Source organism: Phaseolus vulgaris, chromosome 2, assembly GCF_051622355.1.
Source record: "Phaseolus vulgaris cultivar YP4 chromosome 2, ASM5162235v1, whole genome shotgun sequence".
NCBI lineage: Eukaryota > Viridiplantae > Streptophyta > Magnoliopsida > Fabales > Fabaceae > Phaseolus > Phaseolus vulgaris.
In genome coordinates, this window is record NC_143499.1 from 11,814,076 (window position 1) to 11,821,496 (window position 7,421).

Here is a 7,421-nt window from a genome sequence, read left to right on the forward strand (position 1 = left end):
GATTGCTATTACAGATAACAAGAAGTCCTACACTTCTTCAATTTACTTCCAACCCATATTGCTGGTGCAACTTGCTTTTATTCAAGCACTTATTACACCATCTGCTCGTTGTCCAGCAAAGCTTCTCCATCCAACCCCTCCTTTATCAGGCAGGCCGAGATCCTTATATACTACCTCAGAATCCACACAGCTCCTAGAGATTTCGAAGTTCAACTAACTCAGTTTCCTCCTCCATACCACCTCCTTCCAGTACAACCAGCTCAAGTTTGTGCTGACATCCTGGGAGTCCTCCAAGTCTCACAGTGAGTATGGAGCATAAACCCTCACGTGACCTTGTATAACAGGTTCTACAAAACTTGAGCACATATTCTTGGTTCATGTGACCCTGCTGGGTAAAAAAGCAACACAAACTAGGACCTGCTAAACTTCTTGCCTCAGCTCTAGAAACTCCGCCTATATACACAAGTCAGCATAGGCCAAACTGGAAGACTCTAGATCCCCTGCATCAACCTCTTAGAGAGCAAAATTCATACAGCAGTCCGTCACCCAGACCAACAACTACTCCAACTAGTGTACCTTAAGCTTAACTCATCTTATCACCTGGGGTCCTATTTGTAGCTATTTATGCACAACATCGGGTTAAGGACCCAATCAACAAAGGAATAGACAAGAGAGTGCACATTATGCTTCAACCATAGCCAGGATTTGAGTTGGGCCTTTTGGAACACCTCATCCGCGTCTACTACCCTTTGTTTGAACACAATCAAGTTCATTTGGTCCTAGATACATCTAATTATACATTAGGTATTATTTATAGGTGCTAAACGGTGGAAGCGGTGAGCCACAACACCGCACCGCTCACCTCTCTAAACTCACTTTAAATGTCAAGTAATCCAACTGAACATTATCGTACACTAAATCAAAGAAAAAAAAATCAATACCTTTCTCTGGATGAATAAGTTCGTAAATCGCCCTTGAATCGTCTGCGCTTCAGGCCACCACCACGACCACGACGACGCTTTCCATTGGGTTTTCACAACATTTTCGAAGTCACCATTCAGGATTTAGGTTTACAATCAGGAACACCAGATTAGGGTTTTGGTTTCACAAATTGAAACCAAAAATTGGGGATTTCAGTGTAGATTTGGGAAGACACGAATTTGGGTTGAAATCTTGGAACGAAACAGAGACTGGGAGGGAAAAAACGGGAACTTCAAAGTTTCATTCTTTGGATGTTTTAGAGCTTTGAAGGTGTTACAGTTTCTGTTTCTCACATTCTCACGGTTTGGTTTAGGATTTCAGAACCTCCATTGACGTTTTCAAACAAAAACTCCAGTGTTTCAGTTTAAGAAACCTGTTTCAGTCAAGGGAGCAAGAGTGTGAGAGTGTTTGAGAGGTGAGTGGAGAGGAATGTTCCTCAGAAGGAAACCAACATATTTTTTTTTTAAAAAAAATTACTTTAAAATACATTAAAACTTTCCACCACCTTAACTTTCGTACGTAAAGTCCTTTTTCCCCTTTTTATGTAGAATAACATTTTACCTACGAAATCTTTGGTAGGTAAAAACCTATTTACATACCAAAAAAAGTTCGTAGGTAATTATCCATGGGTAATACAGTTTTTTCTTGTAGTGAAAGTACATCTTGAATGAGTGATTTAAAATTATCTATTAAAAATATGATAAACTGAATCATATATTTAACAAAATACAAACTTAATCATAATTGTCACCATTAATTCCTTTAATCAATAATTTGAAGTGCACTTTATTAAGAATTTTTTCTTTCTTCTACAATTCTAACTTTGACTCATATAAAACAACACAACTAAAAGAAGGTGAATTGGGTAAAGAAAAAGGACTTTTTATTTTATTTTCTTAAAACTGTTATTGAAGAGAGTAAAACTAACACACTAACAATTGGTTATAATAAGACTGAGAAAATAATATGATTGCGATAAAAAAGAAGCAGACATACAATTTTTTACAGTAGTTAAATTTAACAGAATCTATATCCAATTAATCTTAACTGAATTTTTCCACATTCTTCTTGATTAAGCAGTTACAAGTTTTTATACTACATAGAGGAAAATATGACATTTTCAATTATTTATTGTTGGGACTTATTTAGTAAAACATCTGTTGGGTGTTGGGTTTTGTTTCAAGCAATCACTGTTACAATTTACAAAGGTAGGATAAATTGTAACCCTCTCCAACCTATTTTTAAAATAGATAATATGTACAATAGACCAAAAATTATATGTACTTACCAATTTGCAAAGCTTATTTTAAACCACTGATTTTTCTTGTAATTTATTTTACTTAAGGAAGAACACGAAAAACTTTGGTAGTTTATTTATTTTTGTTTCTGTAAATTGTTTATATAAAAATTAAATTGATCAATTTTTTTTATTGGGGCAACAGGTTAAACAAAACCATGATGAGCAACATGAAGATTAGACGGTCATATATAAGAACAGTACTCCAAATCATATGAAAAGTACATCAGTGCTTGAGGGAAACCTTGCTGCCTTCAGCATGCAACATTCAGCCTATGAACACTCCTGCCTTACTGCTTAAGAAACCTTTCCTTCATCACAAGTTATTCCTTGTCTTATATGACAGACAACTTTTAACATCTTAAGCCTACACAATATTTCTCCTTGTTAATCTTCTTCCTTGTTGCTTCATACAATCCCTCTTCCATTTCCATCTTGCAGAGATACAATATGACACAATTTGTGGTTGAATCTATGCTTCATAATTTGAACTCACTCATCCAAAAGGAGTTCACACCATTTCTGAGTTTTCACCAAGACCTGAGGAAGCTTGCCGGCTTGTTCACTACTATCAAGGCTTCGCTTGAATATGCTGAGGAGAAACAATTCTCAGACACGAATATTAACGATTGGCTGCTAAAGATAAATAATGTTGCTCACATGGTGGATGACATCATTGATGAGTGTGTCTAGGAAGCATTGGGGTTGGAGTACCAAGAGATCAAAGGTGATCTATCAAACAAGGTACAACACTCTTGCTTATCCTCTTTTCATCTCAATCATGTTGTTTTCGGTTACAAAGTGGCTAAAAAAATGAAAAGGATTAGTAAGAGATTAATAGAAATTGTCGAAGAAAATAAAAAGTTTCATTTGACTGACACTTGGACTGAGACTGTAATGATTGCTGGGAGAAGAAATGAAGTAATTGAGGAACGCCGAACTCCTTTATATGAAAGAATAGAGGACATAAATACACTTTTACACTATTTGACTAGCGGTCCTTATAATTTTGGGGATGATTTAGGGGTGTATCCAATTGAAGGTGCAGAAGGAATTGGAAAAACAACATTTGCCAAACTCATCTTCAATCATCGGAGAGTAGTCAACCACTGAGTTAAGAATTTGGGTATGTAGTTTTTTGGATTTCAGTTTAAAGGGAATGATAGAAGCTATCATCAAAGCAGCTATTGGGTGTGATTGTGAGGACTTGGATCTAGAACTTCTTCAAAAAAGACTTCAATATATTCTCCAAAGAAAAAGATATTTGATTGTGTTGGATTTCAAATTTGAGCATCAGAGTTGGCATACCTTTCCTGATGACTGGGAGAGTTTGAAATCAGTATTGGCTTGTGGAAAAGCCGGTGCTTCTATTTTGGTCACCGCTCCTAGTCGCTTGAGAGTTGCAGAAATCATGGAAACAAGGACTCGTTTTGTATTATCAAAGCTATTTGACAATGATTGTTGGGAATTATTTCTAGAGCAAGTCTTTGAACCATATGAGAAAATACCATTTGAGCTTGAGACAATAGGAATGGAGATAATACAAAAGTGTGGGGGAGAGCCTTTTGCGGCAAAAGTACTAGGTGGTCTTTTACACTTCAGCAGTAGAGAGAGAACACTGGCTTGATGTCATCAAAAGTAACATTTGGAGTTTACTATACAAGGAAGATTTGATTGAAAAACCACACCCTATGAGAAGTGCCCTCATATTAAGTTACTTGAACTTACCAATTAGACTCAAAAAAATGTTTTGCTTATTGTGCAATACTTCCCAAAGGTAAAACAATAAGAAAAGCATATTTAATTGAACTTTGGATGGCTAATGCTTTTATTTCATCTAATGGAAGGCTAGATGTTGAAGATGTGGGTGATGATGTGTGGAATGAATTATATAGGAGATCATTTTTTCAAGATATTGAGACAGATGAATTTGGCAACCTTACAAGTTTCAGGATGCATGATCTTGTTACTGATCTTGCAATCTTAGTTGCAAAAGATGTAAAATGCTTAATAGGTGACAATAGACTAATTTATTCATCTAATATAATCAACCATCTTTCAGATTATAGACGGAGAATTGAATTGGATTCAATTTATTTGCAGCTAGTAAAATCTTTAAGAACTTGCCTAATACCAAATCAATGTAGTGATCAACTTTTTTCTAAGGTATTGAAATGTCATTCTTTACGGGTACTTGAGTTTCGACTAAGGGGAGAATTGTCACCTTCAATTGGAGATTTAAAGCATCTAAGGTACATGAATCTTTCCAAGAGTGACTTTAAAACTCTTCCAGAATTCCTGTGTAAATTGTGGAATTTGCAAATCTTGAAACTAGACTACTGTAAACATCTACAAAAGTTGCCCAACAGTTTGATTGACTTAAAATCTCTTGAAAAACTGTCTTTTAAAGGTTCTCCCAAACTATCAAGCTTGCCTCCTCATATGGGGAAGTTGACTTCCCTAAAGAGTTTAACCTCGTACGTTGTTGGCAATGAAAGAGGATTCCTTTTGGAAGAATTGGGAGGAATGAAGCTAAAAGAATATCTTAACATGAAACATCTCGAAAGAGTGAAAAGTGTAGATGATGCCATGGAAGCGAATATGTCAAGTAAGAGATTGAAGGAGTTGAAGTTGTCATGGGACAGAAATGAAGAGACCAAACTAGGAGAAAATGCTGAGAAGATTCTTGAAGTGCTTGAACCTGATACCGAACAACTTGTGAGTTTGACACTAACAGGATACACAGGTAGTGGTCTTCCAAGATGGGTGTTTGGTCATTCTCTGAAGAAATTGCAAATAGAAAGATGCAGAGAATTGAAAGCTTTGCCTGAGGCTTTACATGCAATGATTGCCCTACACTCCTTGAGATTATATGATCTTCCAAATCTAGAATCCTTGCCTAATTGCTTTCAACGTCTTCGCTCTCTTCACCAATTAGCTATTGGTTTTTGTTGCAAGTTGACAGATTTTCCAAACAACCTAAGAGAAAGCATGCTAGAAAGATTGGATATTTACGGTTGTCCTACCTTAGAGAAACAACTATCTTATTGGTCAAAAAATCTTCTATTTTGCTAAATTAGAGTGGACGGTTGTCTTATTACAACAGGTAAACTTATCACTTTCTATTATCACATGTTATATGACGTTTATAGAGTTTTGTTGGTCTTTGAATTTCTTAAGCTTATAACTAGGATTTTACAAAATTTAACATCAAATAAATAATATTAAATACTCAACTGGAAAAAAGGACTTAATTTGATAAAGAATATTGTTTGTTTTTTTCTCTCAATTCTACTTTGCAACTCCTTTTAATAATAAAATATTATATTCCACTAATAAAACATAAATAAATAAAATTTTAAAATAAAATAATAATAATATTAATTGTCTAGTGGAAGTATGAAAAAAAATAGAGTTTCAAAGTATTATTCTCCTTTGATAAATCATAAATGTAACTATTTTGAGTAGAGAAGTAGTTTATTTCTATTAAGAAGTTTGAAATGTTATATTTTTAAAATATAATTAAATTTGAAAATTTTGGTGTAGGTTGGCATGTGGAGGCTAGGAGAAAGAATGTTTGAGGGGAATGAATGAAGGTAAGTGAAATTAAGACAAGACTTTCCCGCTCTTGAATGCAAATTTTGAATGCAATATGTATTAATAAAAATTGCCATATTAATTTCTTTTGATGTTAAATGTTAGTGTTTTCTTAATTGTTAGTGTTTTCTGATGTGATTATCTAATCTGATTATGTTTGCCTGCATGCAGAGTAAGAAGAAACACAAAATAATGGTGAAACTAAGAGTGAATGAAGAAGATGCAGACAAGCCACAATTAGCGTGCAAAAGAACTTCTTTATACCAACTTATTTTTTCATATCTATGATTTTTATTTTTGTGTTATGTGTTGAACATTTGGACTCTTCTAAGTGGTTATGTCTAAAACGTATCTGTTAAGGTGTATGATACAATTATTCTTTATATACATTATATATGTAATAATCTTCATGCATTCTTTATGAAATAAAGTTGATAATTATATGAGTATTATCTTCTATACATTGTGAGTGTATTTCTATGCAGTTTTTTTTATAAAGTAATAAAAAATCAATAAATGGGAACTACTTCAGGGGTGATCCAACCATTTTACAAGTTCCCATAAAATTTAACTCCTAACTCGACACCCAAAACTGCCGGACAAATGACCAACTAAACCAAGCGCTAACTAGCTTTACCGAATCAGCCGTATACAGGCCAAAGGATCCAGAACCCAACAGAGGTAGGAAAAATAAACTTTGCGGTACTTTGCAGCAATCCAAGACCACACCTTTACTTCCGCCGAGGCAAAAACTTCTAACACATCTACCACTCCTCCATTAAAAACGACCGAGTTCCTATGCTTCCAAATTTCACTCACAATTCCAACCCAAATTGCCCCCCAAACATCATTAACCGAAACAGATGCCTGACTCAACCTGAATTGGATAAAATTTTGCATAGGATCCAAATGGATTACGAACGACACTCCAAGCCACTCAAAGCAAAGACTCCAAACCCTCCAAGCAAAGTCACAAACGGCGAACAAGTGACTAGACGACTCGTCGACCTTCCCACACAAGCAGCACACAGGGTTTTCAACCACCACCCCACGCCTTACCAAATTAACCCTAGTTGTAATCCTATTTTCCATTACCCTCCAGGCCAGGAATACAGCAGAAGGCAAGGCTTTACACCTCCACAACCTACAATAAATCGGAGAGGACTCCCCATCACTAACCCTCCTTACCTTGCTATAAGCTGAGTTAATAGTAAAACTTTGAGACCCCTCAGCCTTCCAGACCCAGCTATCCACCCCTCCCACATCCATCTTCACCCCCTTGCAACAGCTGACTCAACTGCTCCTCCAACGACTTCTCCCAGTCAAAGAGGGATTTACGCTAGCACAGATGCCAAATCCAAACACCATTATACCAGTTCCCGAACTCGGCCATCTTAGCAGCTTTAGCCGTGCTAAGCGAATATAATCTCGGAAACATTCCCTTCAGAGCACCACAATTCAACCAGTTGTCCTCCCAGAATGAAATATTTCCTCCATCACCAACTTTCCACTCAACCCCATCTTCAAAACTTTTCTCCCAGCCTTC

The 7,421-nt window shown here is 35.8% G+C and overlaps 1 pseudogene across 1 annotated transcript; it reads left to right on the forward strand.

The window, feature by feature from the left end:
• The first annotated feature begins 2,599 nt into the window (after positions 1-2,599).
• On the forward strand, positions 2,600-6,232 carry LOC137809614 (putative disease resistance protein RGA3; annotated as a pseudogene). The gene is made up of 3 exons (XR_016519028.1): positions 2,600-5,384; positions 5,825-5,874; positions 6,049-6,232. The product of XR_016519028.1 is annotated as a putative disease resistance protein RGA3 (transcript).
• Positions 6,233-7,421: the final 1,189 nt, after the last annotated feature.